Source organism: Chionomys nivalis, chromosome 15, assembly GCF_950005125.1.
Source record: "Chionomys nivalis chromosome 15, mChiNiv1.1, whole genome shotgun sequence".
Taxonomy (NCBI): Eukaryota; Metazoa; Chordata; class Mammalia; order Rodentia; family Cricetidae; genus Chionomys; species Chionomys nivalis.
Window position 1 is genome coordinate 11821166 of NC_080100.1, and position 16555 is coordinate 11837720.

The window sequence follows — 16555 nt, forward strand, 5'->3', positions numbered from 1 at the left end:
CGATCATCTATCTATTATCTATCTATCTATCTATCTATCTATCATCTCTCTTATCTATCTCTATCTATCTATCTATCTATCTATCTATCTATCTATCTATCTATCTATCTATCTATCTATCTATCTATCTATCTAATCTATCTATCATCTATTGAGACAGAGGGAAGGAGGGAAGAGGGGGCTGGGGATGGGGAAGAGAGGGAGGAGGGGGGAAGAATAGGAGGAGGAGGAGGAGCAGAAGGAGGTGGAGGAGGAGAATCAGCCACCACAAAATATTTTCACCTTTTCCCCATCACTCTTTGGTTAAGATCTGACACTTCTATTGCCACTCTTATTAAGGTTCTATTATTTATTTTTTTCTGTCAAGGAAGACTTATCTTTCCTAGGTGAGATGCTGACAGAAGCAGGCGCTTACCTTTGCCGTTTGTCTCTCTAAATAGGATTATGTTTTGCCATCGCGACCGTGGAGGACAAGGTCCTTCTGAATTCGTGCTCCTCTCCTGAGGGTAGATCAGCCAAGAGGACAGCAAGCATTTCCATTCCCCTCTTCCTTTGGGACGAAGCAGAACAAGCAAGCAATCCTGACACAGCCAGAGGGCGCCAAAGTGCCGCGAACGGTAGTTCCAGGGCTCCATGGCTTTTGGGATGGTAGAATTGGCTTTTGTCTGAAAAGCCTTGGTTCTAAAAGATGTTACCATGTATTATTTTCCAAATTTTAAATTTTATTTTGCATTTTTTCTTTTTGTCAACAGGTAAGCATGGCGAATATATCTCCTAACCTTGATGGCTATTGTTTATCCCGGGACTACCCTAAGTGGTCGCCGACCAAGACACGCGGACTTAGCAAGGCAAGCCACAGCCTGGCTCGGTGCGCTTCTGGGTAGCATCTTAAGCAGCCAGAGAACTGGTGACTTCCATGAAAGCACAGGCACAAAAAGTCGAAGCCCATTTTCCTAGGGTGCATTTCTTCTTTTCTTCCTCTCCGAAGTCGGGAGAACATCCCCCCGAGGGGCGGTGCCGCCCACCCCTCTACCCGGACCTGGGTTCTGGGCGGTGTTGTCTCGCAAAGCTGCAGCCTCCTGGTTGACCCCGAGGGTGAGCATCTGCCTGGAGACGCCCCAGATGTGCTTGCCTTGGGGGTACACCCTAAAAACCCGCGCACATCTGTCTTGATGGTTTCAAGGGAAAGCATCGCGTCTTCCCCAATTTCACTGCCTACGTGATAGCAGAATCTCAGCCCGACGTCTGGAGCTGACTGGACTGGGGCGCAGAGAAAGCTGGCTGCGGTGGGGGCGTAGTTCATCAGCCCCTTAAGTCTGAGCCAGAGCCTGAGCTACTTATTCAATGCTTTCAAATAAAATGTGTGTGAGACACAGGGAGAAGAATCTACAGACAGTACCTCCGTGGGTGGGAGGATGGAGGGGCGTGCAAGATGGGGATGGGGGGGGACTAACAGAAACTGTTGGGGAGGCAGGCAAGGCACAGGGCTGGAGGGGAGGGATCTGGATGAGGGTAGCAGAGGGTGGGGGTGACTGTGAGGGTGTGGTGACGGGGGGGGGTTGGATCACGGGGCGTCTCGGGACACAGGGGCTACAGGAGGAGAGAAGTTGGGGACCCCCGGGTAGCGGGGCGCTAAAGGAGCTGGTGGGGCGCGGGCCAGGAGCTGAGGGGCGGGCGCGAGGCGGGCGGGGTCGGCGAGCGGAGGAGCTGGGCGGGCGGACGCGCGGGGGGAGGGCGCTGGGCAGGAAGGGGAGGGGGAGCGAGCGAGAAATGCAGAGGCTGCAGCGGCGGCGGCGGCGGCAGTAGCGGCAGCGGCGACGGCGGCGGCGGCAGCGCTCCAACTCGCTCCACGCTCCGGGCTCCGCCGTCGAGCCGGGAGAGAGCCTTTGCCGAGCAGCCAGGCACCGGGCCGGACGACGCCAGCCACCCGGGCCCCTTGGAGGCACCGCGCTCACCCAGGGCCGGCACAGGCACCCAAAGCCTAGGTAAGGAGGCGCGCCGTGGATCCCTAACACCACAGCGGACTCAGGGCCATCGGTTCCCCAGGGCCCCGCCCCACCCTGAAGCCCAGGGTTCTCCGTGGGTGCAGCTGGGTGCGGCCGGGAGTAGACACAGTGGGCGTGGGGCTTCTCTATGTGGAATCTATCGTACTGGGGGATCCAGGGTGATGCTATCCCCTCAGGTGGACAGCTTCGGCCTTTCATAGGGTGGGGAGCTTGAGGCGGGTGGTGGCGAGGCTGATGAACCGAGATCGGAAGGGAGGGAATGGAGGGTGGGAAGCTGCTAATGACCGGGAAATACCGAGTGCGAAACCCTTTAAACCCATCGAATCTACCAGCCACGGTTTTGTGGGCTGAACCCAGCTTTCTGTCATCGGAACCCGCACAGCCACGGAGAAAGCCCTCCGTGTGAGGGGCGCAGCGGCAGAAGATGGAGGGTGGGGGTGGGGTGGGGAGAGAGAAAGAAGACACGGAATCTGGTCCGATCAAAAGGGGCGGGGGTTGGCTTGGCCCGCAGGACTCTTGGATCTTGGTTTGGGGTAACCGAGGAACACGAGGTTCAGAAGGCGGTGTGCACGTCCGGGGCAGATCAAAGCCCTAAGCCGGTCTGCGGCTGAGCTGTTTTCCCACTAACCTGTGGACATCTCCAGCATTTTCTTTTTTGAGCCTTGCGCTCTGAGAACGCGCCGTGCGCCTCCACCGCCGCCCCAATCTAGGGGGTGTGGGCTTGAACCTGACAGCGCGCGGCCCCAACGGGCTCAACCCTGCTGCAAGCCAAAATTTCTGTAGATTTTTGCCCGTAGCTCAAAGGCTACAACCCAACGTCCGTTTCCCGCTTCCCCTCACCATTAAAAGAAAATTATTGCAAAATGCTTGGATCCGATGGCACACAATGCGTGGCTGGGGACCGCATTCTTTTCATGAATATTCATCGAACGCTTGGCCCTGTTCCTAATCTGCTTCTCCCGAGACATTTCCGCCTTGAGACGAACTCGGTGGACGGCCTCTGCCCCAGTGATTTTTCACTCTGTGGAAAGGAGCACGACGCACATGGGTGCAATTTCAGTGTTTTGTACGGGGGTTGACACATCTCTGTCTTAGTCAATACCGCTGGCCACTTGCGTGGCGGGGTTAAAATGAAACACAAGTATTAAAGGGGCTGCTGATGGGGTGTGGATTAACCTCCACCCTTGGGAACACAGCAAAGGCTCACAGACCTCCAGTACTGCGGGCAAAATGAATGAATCGGGACTGTAATTACCTATTCCTTTGTCTTGGCCTCGCGCATGCGCCAGAGAGCAGGGTGTGGAGGGCCAGGCAGCCCCATCTGATCTCCCCATCATCCATCCACCCACTCCCCTCCCGAGGCCAGGAACAAAGGCGTTTGCCTTAAATGTTTCATGAAACCCTTGGACACAAATGACACCCCCTCTCCGCCCCCGTCGTGGCGATGTGTTGCTTCTTCCCCCTCCCCCAGGCCAATCTTACTTATTCTATCAGATTTCAGTTAACTCCCCCCCCCCTCCCGATATTTATCATCCTTTTCAGGGAAATTGTGGATTTATTTTATTTTTTAACCCACACCGCTTTTTTTTTGTTCTAGAACTGTCCATTGTTCTTTCTGTTCTAATGTATCTCACTGCAGGGATGATGGCTTTCTTCGTTTGCATCAATTAACTGTTTGCCTGACAGCCCTTTATTGCGGGTCATTTGACCAAGGAACATTAGTCTCAGACCAGCGATGGTGTTGCCCCTGGTGACACCACCTGGGACAGATTAAGACATCTTGGCATTTAAACGAACAAGATGGCCTACAGAAGCCAGCGTGAGAAAATGGTTACCTTTTCAGCAGCCTAAACCTTTCCCGAATTCTCTTGATTCCTACTTTATTGTTTCATTAAGGATCCCAAGAGGCAAACCCCCACAGAGGTGGGGAGGAAGATGGGAACTGGGGTTGCTGGGAAGAAGATGGCGAAACACCAAGTTCATAATGCTCCTCCCACCCCATCCACAGAAGCCATGACAGTTCTTTGATGGCAGATTTTCTTTCAAATGATATATTTCCCAGTTTATGGACCTTCAGTTTTTTTTAAGGGGAGATGCTGGTTTACCTTTGTTATTCAAAATATGACTGACTGTATGAATCAGATAGGAGCCCAAAGCTCTGTTTCTGCCATGGCGGGTTGTATTTCAAAGGTTTTCATGCTAAAGGATTTCCAGCATGTCCCTGGTGGAAAAACACGTGGTAGAAAACGGCAATCCTCCCTTTTGGTCCTTAAAGGACCAAAAATACCCTCAATATTGATCACATTTACTATATCCCAGCTTATAAATTGGTAGGGTGAATGTCTGGCCACCTCTTAAGTGGCAAGGATTTTATTCTCTCTGATCCTTACCGATGAGCTTTATGTATTTAGAGTTCTGTTTTATTCTGTATGAATAATTCATTGGGTAATATAATTTAGAGGGCTATCTATACTTAAATAAAATGGAGGAGAGTGCTGGAATATAGTCTAAAATCAGTAGTTTTCAAATCAGTGAGCTTTAGGTTTTTAAACAAAATAATCTTAAAATCAAGTAAAAATATTATGTCAGTTTTTGTTTCTTTAGCCAGCTTTCTTGCCAAACATTAGCAGGTGGAGAAAGGGAACTCTTTCGAATCCTACTATATTGTACCAGTATATTGACTATCTGGACAGTGGCATGTGTGTTTCTTAGTTGGTGTTCAAGCTCTCTGTGGCTTAGGAAATGGATCTTCTCCATCACCTTAATTTAAATATTCAGTGGAAAAACCCTCAGCTTTAGGCTCCCTGTGCTTGGAGGCCTGTTCATAATCCTCCTGGATTTTCCAGAACAAATCTCATTATGGGTTTAAATGTATTAATTATGTTTTCTTTATTTTTATTTCCCTTTAACTTCAAGCCATTCTCATTTCATGGTTAAAATAAATGGTGCATGAAATCAGAGAAAAACCTACCTTTTGGGAATATTGTCCATTGTAAAATAGAGGTCTGTGTTGTCCATGGTAGTTTTGTAAAACATTGCACAAACATAACCATTCTTCAAACAGCTCAAGTAACATGTATATACACATACACACGTACACACTTAAATGTATACATACATATTTATAGGTATGCACTATAAAATCTTATTAATGACAATACTAAATGAAGTGGTGTAGAATGTTATTTTTCAGTGGTTTTATATTGGTCTTTGGAAAACAATTCATTTCTGTCTTTATAAATACATATTCGAAAGGGGACGTCTTAGTAGTCTGCAAACACGCTCCTTACCAATATCCCTAAAATTGCATTGAGATCAGAAGATGTTTCTTTTCAGGCCTCAAACTCACTGTAACCACCTTTATACTTTAAAAGCTGGAGCAAACACCACCAAATAAAGGATTTGTACATATTTTTGGTCTTATTTTTGTGCTCTCTTTTAAAATTTTGATTTTCAAGATCTGTCCAAAAAAGTCCTGAGAACGATATCAAAGCAGGTGCGCTGGTGTCTGGTTCTTTGGATTACATAGACCTTTACTGGTGTGGGCAGGTTCCACCTTCTGTTCTCCATGATGATGGGGTTAGCTGGTAACTTAGGTAGTTGCTGAAGGTATCCTCCGAGTACACGGACAAGTTGGCCTTCTCCAGGACAGACACAGTCTCTGTCCTCAAGTTTTCTCTCAGCTTAATACTTTCCAACTCCGTCTCTCCCAAGACTTGACCTAACCCAGTGAGCGTGAGATTTATTTTTTGGAACTCAGAGTTGCCAACAGTCAGAATTTAAAGATAAAATATGTGTTTTTGGGGAAATTTGCTAGGAGTTTATCCTGAGGCTTCATGAAGAGAAACTGGGCATGGAGGATCTTTAGATGGTGACTTATCTACTTTGGGCAAATGACATCACATCTTGGTGAATTTCCCCATTTTTTTCAGTTGTAAAATAGAGATATTAATGCTCATTTTTAGGCTATGATAAGGATTACACATGCCTGTGAATGACTAATCATAGTGACTGGCTCTTGAGGGCTCCTTAATCTTCCTATTGATGATGTTTGATGTGCTAAATGGAACTGACATTTCTCAACAGTTTCTACTGTGTTGAGCTGCATTTCTGTCCCAGGCTGCAGATGAAGAGCTGAGTACTTAGCAACATTTAGCCAGAAACAGCCATTTCAATATGAAAGGACCCAGATATTGCATATGTATATATCATACACATATGTAGATGGTATATGCATATGTGTGATGTATGTATATAATTTGATATTCTATGGGCACTGTGTGGATTTGCTCCAAAGTGGGTTGCATGGTCTCAGGCTGCCCCCCTGTGATCCCAAGGCTGCTTATGAAAATCAAGAGGGCATTTAAGTTGTTTTGAGAATCTATAGACACCCTGGTAGTTTCTCAAAAACCACAACCATCACTAGTCTTCTGGAGCAGAGCCACTGTTATATGTCAATCCCTCTGTAGCTAGAAAGACAGATGTGCAGATAAATGTCACATGGGAAGGTTGCGTGGCGAACCCTTTGAAAGCAGAGTATCATAGTCATGTTCTCACTAAGGTGCAGATCAGTTTTACTTCTGAGGAGACACACATGTAGGAACTGGTAGGGCTTAAACAGCTCTCCCTCTTTCCCTCTGGGAGTTAGGCATGGGGTGAAGGAAGAGGCAGAGAGAGCCCCTGGTGGCTTTTCCCTCTGTGCTTGGAGGATTTAAGTACCAATCTAAGGAAACTCGTAGAGAATTCTGAGCAGCCTAGGCTCTAGGTGCACAGAGGGCAGAACTGAGGGGAGTCTGGGAAGACTTTCCTGAAGACTTTGGAGATTTGGAAATAGATCCTGTTCGTGAGCACAGCAGGGCACTCGAGCATAAGGAAACACTTCAGGATGGTGTAGGAATGTGGGGTTGAGTGGAGGCTGAACTCTGCATGGTGCTTTCTCCTCGTCACTTAAAAGCATTTTATGAGCTTTTAATGAATGAAAATTCACTTTGGATAAGCGAGGAGAGGAGCTGCGCTTCGTAGCTCTTTGAGTAACTCTTTGAGGGGTAGCAACAGTTTGGCCATTGTATATGGAATATGGTATTTAGAGAGGATGTTTTCTATAGGTTGGTGTCGTTGGGGTTGTGGTCACCTGCACAGAATCATGCCTCAGGTGCCTCAGGCACTGCTAGCTAGGTGAACTTTAGCAAACCACTCAGCTTCAGTGTGTCTGACACTCATTTTGAAAGTGGAGATTGGAATATAGAGTTATTATAAGGATGAAAGAAAATCATCAAGTTAGGACAATGGCCCATCCGGCCTCGGTGTGCCTTTTGAATCCCCATTCACTCTGAAGTGGTGAACAGACCCATTTCTCTTACTTCATCCTCTGGGTCGGTAGCTAGTCACATGCTTCTTCAGATAGTCAGCGTTACATGCCAGGCCCATGAGAATGCCTTGGGAAGTGTTTGGAAGAACTTAAAAATCAATGGCTAAAAAACAGACAGATAAACCCAAAACAAAACAAAGTAAACAGAAATTCATAGCTATAGTTCTTTGGGTATGCTGGCAGGACATTTCCTAGTTCCAGGATGTCATTATGTTATGATGACGCATATCATAATTGAATTTTAATCCCCTCAGACTAATGACAATATGCATTTCACCTGGAAATAAATGGAAAGTAGAAATTCAGATAGTGTGCCTAAGATCTGTGGCTTTTAGCCCTATTTCACTCATCAGTGCTTAATTGGCCATATTATTTTAGGTGATGCCGACTCTCAAAATTAAACAATTCTTACCATGCTAATATCCCTCAATATTCACCTAAAGTGAGTGATACTAAATTTCCCAATGAAAAGTGATCTACTGAACAGTTTCAGTATTCAAGAAGCAGATACAGTTAGGGCCTATTGATTAGAAATGCCTTTGTCATTGTGCCTAAGGGCTAATGTCCTTAAGTAGGGGAAGTAAGCAGTACACCTGTTTCCAGTTGTGCAATTAGGGTTACCTTGTTAGAATTAATTCACTATTCATGACTGTGAACGACTAATGCTCATTCACGCAGGATATGCATATAGAAACTCCCTGGCTCCTTCTAGTTACTATCCAACTCTCTTTGTAAATGCGTGCTCATTGGAGTAGAAGGTTGGAAGGCTCACTACTGAAATACTTATCCTGGAACTTAGAGAAGTCAGTGGTGTGCCCAAGGTGCCATGAGCTGGTTAGTGGCTAGGGCGGGGTGGGGGGGAAGCCAGGTTATTTCCCAACAGAGATGTCATTTCTGCTGTTCCATCCAACTGAGAGAGCGAGGCAGGAAAAAATCTAAATGTCCAGTTGGGTTACTCATAGTCATGGCCTGAAACTGACAACAAATTTCATACTGTTTCTTTCGCCTGTTACTATTGTTTGGCAGTCAGTTGGGTTCCTGTAATTCTCACCGCTTCTATATAAAGGGCCTCTTTCACCTTTATTACAGCACACTTGCCCACATGGGGAACTGTTTGGAAACTACCTGTTATTCCTCTATCTCCACGTCATCTGTCTCCTGTCTCCTTTAGTTTACTTGTCTCTACTTCTTATATTCCAGGCGTATGATTCCCTTCTTATTCCAAAGACTATAAAGACTATCTGGCATGCATCAGAATGAAATGACTCTCCTTATTTATTTATTTATTTGGTTTATAGAGACAGGGTTTCTCTATGTAAGAGTACTGGCTGTCCTGGAACTCGCTTGGTAGACCAGGCTGGCCTCAAACTCACCGAGATCTGCTTGCCTCTGCCTCCCAAGTGCTGGAATTAAAGGTATGCTCCAAACACTGCCTGATTTCAAAATGTCTCCTAATACCAGGCTTTGATACTGTGTCTTTCCTTTCTTCCTAAAGTGGACAACCGTTGCAGGATTAAGTGGTTGTGGATTGGAAGGTTCATGTTTGAGAAGAAAACCAGTCTTGGACTAATTTGGAGTCAAAATGATGCAGAAATAGTTCAAGGCCTCTGGGGACATTGAGTGTGTGAGTTTTGTACGCAGGTGATGGATGCCCAGAGTGTTCATGCCCATGACTGGTGTCGTCTGGCTTGCAAGTTCCAGGAGACAAGAGGCTTGGTTTTTCTTTAGAATAACAAGTTATACTATTTGAGCTGATTCAGGGATTTGAAAGGGCTAAGGCAATCTGAAGTAGTCTGTTATAGAGGGAATTTAATATGGAGCTTAATATTGGAATGTTTGGAATTGTTTTAGGCAAGTTCTGTTTACATGTATTCGGATTTGAACAAACTATTAAGTTTAGATTTAGGTAGGAAACCTGTAATTTCACGTTTACAACCGTCTAGAAGTTTGTGTGACTGGCGCATTGAGGAATTTGTATTTTCCCAGAGAAACCTGCGATCTGTATGTGACTTCACAGCTTTCAGAATGCTTCGGTGCTTTTTAATAATTACTCATGCGTTCCCAGAAGTCAACGTATTCATAGTGTAAACTGAAATTAAAGTCTTATCCTCAGCTGATGAAGGAACAGGCGTACAAGAAAAGCTAGTCTGACTGAAGTGTGTACTGGGAACTTCCTAGACTGCCTGGCAGAGTGGCTATGAAAAGGTGCACAGCCAGTTCCCATTGGTGGCCTGGTCAAGATGCTGTCACTTCAGACTAAGACAAGAGGAGAGTGAAATACTCACGGATTCTATTCAGGGGAGTTGGTGGATCAGAGGGGAAAGCCACGGGGCCCTGTTTCTATTCTTTAGAGATATAGGGAATAAAGTTCTGGTGGGATTATTGAGTCTGTGAAGAGGCTTCCATAACCTAGGCCATCTGAGGTTGCTTCAGAGACTGAGAGTGGTGTGGGCGTATTTGCTGTCTTTGACCTTTACAGATGTCCCCAGCTGTTTCGACAGGGAAAATGGTTTCAGCATTCTGTATTTGCTTTTAAGCTCATCAAATATGATTGGAAAGAGGGAAAAGAGGGAGAAAGCCGTGACTTATCAGTACACAGCTGCCTCATGCCTTTGTCCTGTAGTCCATGGAGAGGGTGGGGTCAAGTCGGGCTACTATTGGATGTTTGCTAAAGATATTAATGTGATCAACTAAGGTTTCTTGGAATTGCATGACTCCTGTTCCCAAGGACAATGGAAAGAATCTTGGTTAACAATTGGTGGTGGCGGTAGTTCCTGGAGTTTTTCACCACACAACCTTAGGTAAACATGATGGGTAGTACCCTATTGACAAGGGTTATGGTGGTATCAGGGCTTCCTTAGTAGCCCTGGTGATCTTTTGTTGACACTCCAAGCTCTAACTTCCTGGGGTTCATTCAGTTGGACTTTAGAGACTTGGTGATTGGTTTCTCAACAAACAGGAGTGTTGTTCATCAGGTTGAGGGCGGTCTCCAGGGTGCAGGTTCCTTCTGATGTACAACAGAATGTTATCTCGGTTTCTTCCTGCAGTGGCAGAACTGACCAGTGAGAAACCTCATGGAAGGTTTGGTATTCCTTTCCTTGATGGAGGAACCAAAGGCAGAAAAAGAAAAGCATTACTAGCTCACTTAGACCAGTTCTACTGTTCTGACCGCTTCTGTTGCTGCCATCCAGAGAGCTTGCTTTGAAGTCCTCTGCACTGAAGTCTTGAGTGGGAGGGTCTGGGTGAACTCAACTGACTATGTGTGGTACAGAGAAGGAAGGGTACGGATACCATGGGAGCCTAGCAATCGATAAGGTAAGGCAGTGCGATCTCCAATGGAAAAGGGATTCCACTGATGCTCCTTAAGATTATGTCCAGCTGACTACCCCTCTGAAGGCAGAGACTTTAAGGAAAAGACAATGTAACAAGAACACAACACACGCTAAAGTCACTTTATTACTGTTGAAACATTAAGGCTACCAACAGAGCTCATTCTTTCACTGTATCCTTGTTTCTAGCTACAAAGGAAAGGACAGATGAGGCATGGCTTGAGACAATGGACTAGGGCCACTGACATTTCTCAGCAGGAAGAGATAGGATTTGGTGGATCTATATTCTATATTGATTCCCCTTGGCTAGGCACTCCATCACAGGGCCTTTGGCATCTCTACAGTGAGATCCCCAAGCCGAGAGTCTTAGAGGAATAGCAAAGGAGTCCACTGTGACCCTGCCCCCACCCCCCAGTGTGATCAGCTCTTTGCAGGGGGAGTGTGATTTCTACTGAAGGAAGGTGAGAGCAGGAAGAGGTATGTCATTCAAAAGATGTCCTCAGGGTATTAAGACAGTAGTTCATATGAGGAGCACACACATGGCAAGCCAGCATGCCCTGGCATGTCAGCTACAGCTTACTTAGTTTACTGAGTAGAGGAAACAGCCGATGATGAGAACAATGTTTAGGAGTCCTAACCTATACAGGCCAGTGTGACATTTAACTGGCTGCGATGTCTTCCCATGAGCATCTCTGATAACGCATTTATCTGCCCCTGCAGCCGATCCCACAGAGGAGCAGGGTTTCTCTGTAAATGGAGATGTTGGTCAAAAGCCTTCAGCAAAGGGGGAAATGGCTGAACATGAGGGAAGTCTGAACCAGGTACTTTTGCAGCCGTCTTTCTGAAGAAGGAAGAAGGGAAAGCCATTCTGCCCTGCTTCTAGAAGTGTCTGGATTCCCCTAATGTGGGCAGGCTTTTCCATAAGTACAATATAGGATGCAAAATTAGATCTTTGGATGCCAGCAGCCTGTGATTTCCGGGATCCACGCATCACTATCTACTCTTGTTAGTGTCTACATAGAATGAAAGGGGACTAGTGTGAAGGAGGGAACAGGGTGCTGCGGAGAGAGGAGGGAAGGTGGGAAGACTCATATTAGGAAAGTGGGGGTACCTGTGCCTTGCTCTCAATGTAGTGTGCTTCAGCAGCCAGCACAAAGCTCCACAGACGGGGTCACTTCACCAACAAAAGTTCTTTCCCTATGCTTCTTCGAGACTGGCGCCCGACATCAAGGAGCTGGCGGAGTTGGTTTCCTCTGAGGCTCCTCGACTGGCCTCTTTTTGGTCACCTTCAGTGGGCTTGTGTTACTTTTCTCACTGCTGTGATAAAAAAATAGCCAATAAAAATAACCTGCAGGAGATAGTTTCAGGGGATACAGTGGGTTGCAACTGGAGAATCATCGTGGCGGAGGCCTGAGGCAGCTGCTCCCATGGCATCTGCTCTTAGGATGGGTGCCGGGGTGTAGCTCACATTCTCCTCTTTAGTAACCCGACTTCTATTCCGTTGAGTGAATAGTGTCACTCACCTCCTAGGGTGCGTCTCACCTCCATGACATATATCTGGAAATACTCTTAGAGACACACCTAGAGATGTTTCCATGGTGATCCTAAAGACAGTCAAACTGATGAAGATTAATCATCATAAACTGTGCACATCACTACTGTCTTTCTGGATGTTCTAATTTTACTTTCTCGTAAGGACACAGGCCAGGCTAAACTATGTTCCCCCTTACCAGCTTCAGTAGTCATCGAATTACCCCATGATGGGCCTGTTTGCCATGTATAGTCACATCGAGAACACCAGAAGGTACGGCTTCAACTTAGTAATTTTAGGGGTGCATAGTTCAGCTAATGACAGTTCCTGATTGATCTCAAAAAAGATGGTTTTCTATGGATATCATTGGAAGCTGATGTTCTCAAGAGGGAGCAAGGGGATTCAGCACACCTAGAGCTATATTCTTTGTGATGCTATAGGAGCCAAGCATTCACCAAACGGGATGAAGGGAAATGAACTTCCCTGAGATTCTCATCACTAGAGAAAGCTGGTGCAGGGTCCAGAGACATGTTCCTAGACTCTGTTGGGCAAGGATGGTAAGTGGCAGGTGTAGACACACTCTTACGGGAGAGGATCATTTTGGAAGATGTGGACTCTAGCCAAAGCAGACATCAGAGAAAGCTGGAATTCTTTGGAAGACTTCAGACAGGATAGGGGCATTGTTGTCTGTGTCAGAAACCACGTGTCCCCTTTGATGATTGCACACACCGAGACTAATAAAATTTGGGGCCTTTCCATGTAACAAAACAAGTAGTGATACAGAAAGGGTTTTTTTCCCCGAGGGGCATTCTCAGCACGTGCAGAGGCAGTCGTGTCCGCTCTTACCACTTGCTCTTTTTAGAAGAGCAGTTTACAGTTGTAGAGAGGGATTTCTCAAGTGAATCAGCCATTAGTTTCTTGTTCTCCATCTCAAGTCACGTCAGGCAGCTTATCTATAGCAATGCAAATATGACCTCATCAGCCCACTGTGAAACTGAAGGTGACATTTTAATTTTACTGCGGGGAATAAACAAGCCCAGAGCCCTAACCTTATTCCAAGACGAGTCTAGTGAGTGTCTTTTATAAGAAGTTCATGGGTAGATTATCTCCTGTAGAAGATGTGAAAGAATCATTTTAGAATTTCAACATTTTAAGCCTATGCAGTGTCTACTTTTAGACTATCATCCATGGTCCTCTTTAAGTACATACTTTCTTAAGTGAATCCTCTTCCATTCAGGTCTAAAAGCTGCCATTCCTTCTAAGGCTGATCTTGGATACCAAAACACCGTGGCCTCTCACATCTGCCCACTGTTGTATGTCTGAGCCACGGCTGGTGTGGGGTATCCATTCTGCTGCAGGACCACAGCTCAGACGTTTGCTTTCCAATCTGACATTGCTTCACCCCATGCTTGCAATGATGTCTCTGTTGCATCTCAGATAAAACACAGATACCTTTGACTAAGCTGTAAGGTCCTGAACGTTCACCTTCTGACTCCTTTCATATGCACTGCCATCCACCCTCATATGCCTGCTGAAGTTCTTGTCATGCCCCTAGCTCATCCCTACTATTTCATCTGCCTGGAATATTCTTTCCACAATTGTCAAAATCACGTCAAGTAAAGGGCACAGGTTAAATGACACTTTCACAAAGATATACATACCTACACCTCAAAGCATTGTGGGCATTTTTGTGCTATTTGCTGTCCTTCTTCCTTTAGATTAAATACCCAGGAGGCAGGAAGGTGCTATTCTTATTAACCCTTACAGTATGGATTTGACATATCCCAAGAACTCTGTGTTTGTCCAACATATAGTGTATTCATGTCAGGCATATGTCTCCTGCCAGGTGCCCACGGTAGCTGAGATGACATCCATGTAGGGACACTAGGTTTCACCTCATCAGTTGTGCTTACTATGAAGATGAATAGCTGATGAACTGCAATTAGTGTAATTATTCTGTTTCCAGGCAGTAACCTCAGTAGTAATTGTCCTAAAGCCCCAAGACACTACAAGTAATTAGTGCCAATGGCTCATGCATCTGAGCTTCCTCCTAAGGTAGGGTCTCACATGGAGAATAAAACTGCTATCTGTGGGAAACAAGTAATATTGCATCGTGGGAACTTTGCACAACACAGCCCAGTGAGTGGGAGCTGGGGCAGAGTGCAGTGGACATTGCTTGTCTGTTCTTCCAAGTTGTGAGTGCCATTCACTTGCTTTGGCTCAATCAGTATTGAGCAATTTAACCAGCCTTTGAGAAGTTGGGAGGTTATGCCTGCCGATGAGCATGGGATCTGAGATTGTCTCATATTAGTCTGTCCTGAACCTACTAAGGGGACAGTGGATTGTTCCCTCGCTCCTCGCTAGGACTGCTTGCTCTAAATTGTGAGTTCTTTGAGGTCAGGACTTTGCCAGCTTTATATTTTTAAAACTGTGGCATGACATTGATTTCTGAAGAAGAACAGTGTTTTGCTTCAGTGAATGTGCCATTTCTAGGGATGCTCTTTACACACACACTACCTCCTCTCTAGAACCAATTCAATTGGTTCTCTTGTACATACTAAGACTGTAGTTATACTTGATGTAATTGTAGGGTTGGGCTATGAGACGGTCTCATCCTTTTACATAACTTCTGCAACAAACGTTTGATATTTTATTCAATCAACACCCTTTCTTAAAACTGTGTCATTGGAAATAAGTTCAGTTCATAAATGGTCAAGTTGTGTCTTCCCTTGAGACTCCTTTACCCTCCTCCTTTCCAGTGCCCTCTTCTGTCGCATCTCAGGACACTCTCTGGATGGATCTGAAGGAGCCCATGGGGAAAGGGATCAGGCACCTATGGATCATGGATCATCTAATCGTTATGCATTAGATTCTAATGCATAGGGTCAAGTTGGCTTGATTAAACTAACCAATAGAATAAAAAGACAGAGAGAATAGAGGCACTAGAGTAGATAGCACCTTATAGTTAATTCTATTCTATCCTAAGTATAGTTTAGAATCCCTGACTTACCATTCCTTCTCCTGATCCCTCATATACCAAGTTTCATGTGCCACTTGTTCTTGGTTCATATGGGTTCTGTAGTTGGAATGCATAAGGAACAGGAAGGCCAGAATATGGTGGTTGAATAGCAACAAGAACGGCCGAGTGGATCAGTAAGGGGCTGAAGGCATGATTGGTGCAGATGTTGAGGCTGTGCTGTCTCTGACCTCTTGGGAACCCTGTAGGAGGGCCTCAGTCTCTCGATATATAGCCGATCCCTCTCTCCACTTTGAATATGGGAAGATTGTTCTGTTCCTACTCTGTGTGGTCATTAGGTCAGAAGAACATGGTACACACTTAAACATTTGAGACTTTAAGCAAACATATTTTTTTATGTAGCTAAAAGTTGCAAGTTTTACTTTAGTAATGAATCCCCTTTCCTTATTAAAGAGGAATCACAGTTGTAAAAGGGGTCCATGTATTTCCCAAGTCCTCCCTGGAAATCAATGATGAAGAAATGGTCTCTATTGAGTTCAACATGGGGAAATACAAACCACACTAAAATATTGTGGAATTAATTTTTTATCTGTTGAGGGAGCTGGGAGACACAAGGACTTATTATCTTTTTTTTTTTTTTAATGAGGAACTTACAGGCAAATAAGTAGATAGGCAATTACAGGAGATAAGTATCAGCCTATAGATTCTCTAGCCACCACCCCTGGAATAGGCTTTACATCACTCTCTGTCAGTCACTGGCCTTGCCCTTCCTCTTTGGCTGCTGGCTATCTGTAGATCTTAAGTCACGTGAGATAGCCCAAGTTCATTTATCTTACTGAAAGGGTTTAATGTAAAGAGCCCTTTAGGAAATGCAGGGGAATTCTGAATTGATTCCATTTAATTCAAAGGTCTTAAACCACTAGAAACAAAAAGACATTTAAGTATCTTAAGTTTCTATTAAAACTTAAACCTTTGGGGGATTAGATACAGAAGGGAAAACCTTCCAAAAGGAGCCAAGGTCAACCCACCTTGAGAGGGGTCTTTACCCATGGGTAGTGAGTTTACCTATGACAGCACAGTACACTTGATTTGGAAAACAGAAAAAAATTGTCATGGTTCCAGCCTTCAAAATCTTAGGAAAAGCTGCCCGTCGTTTACAAGATCTTTCAGCTCCTTCCTGTAGAAAAGTTCTTACCGAATCCAAGGAATGAATACTATTTGTTCTTTGTTCTGATTCTAGACAAAAGTGTAGTGGCTAGTGCTAAGAATTCAGGTCTGTGGAATGGACGCTGACCTACAAGGATGCAGTGTGTCTATACAAGGGAAGCATTTTATTTGATAAAA

At 45.3% G+C, this 16555-nt stretch overlaps 1 protein-coding gene and 1 long non-coding RNA gene across 2 annotated transcripts in view; both read left to right on the forward strand.

The window, feature by feature from the left end:
- The first annotated feature begins 210 nt into the window (after positions 1–210).
- LOC130887499 (uncharacterized) lies at positions 211–1325 on the forward strand. Its single transcript, XR_009058375.1, has 3 exons — positions 211–339; positions 441–617; positions 753–1325. It is a non-coding gene; the product is annotated as an uncharacterized LOC130887499 (long non-coding RNA).
- Positions 1326–1753: 428 nt separating this feature from the next.
- Basp1 (brain abundant membrane attached signal protein 1) overlaps positions 1754–16555 on the forward strand; it is a 47499-nt gene continuing 32697 nt past the window's right edge. The window contains exon 1 of the mRNA XM_057789761.1: positions 1754–1985. The gene's annotated coding sequence lies outside the window, so the exon portion shown is untranslated. The remainder of the gene's footprint in view (positions 1986–16555) is intronic.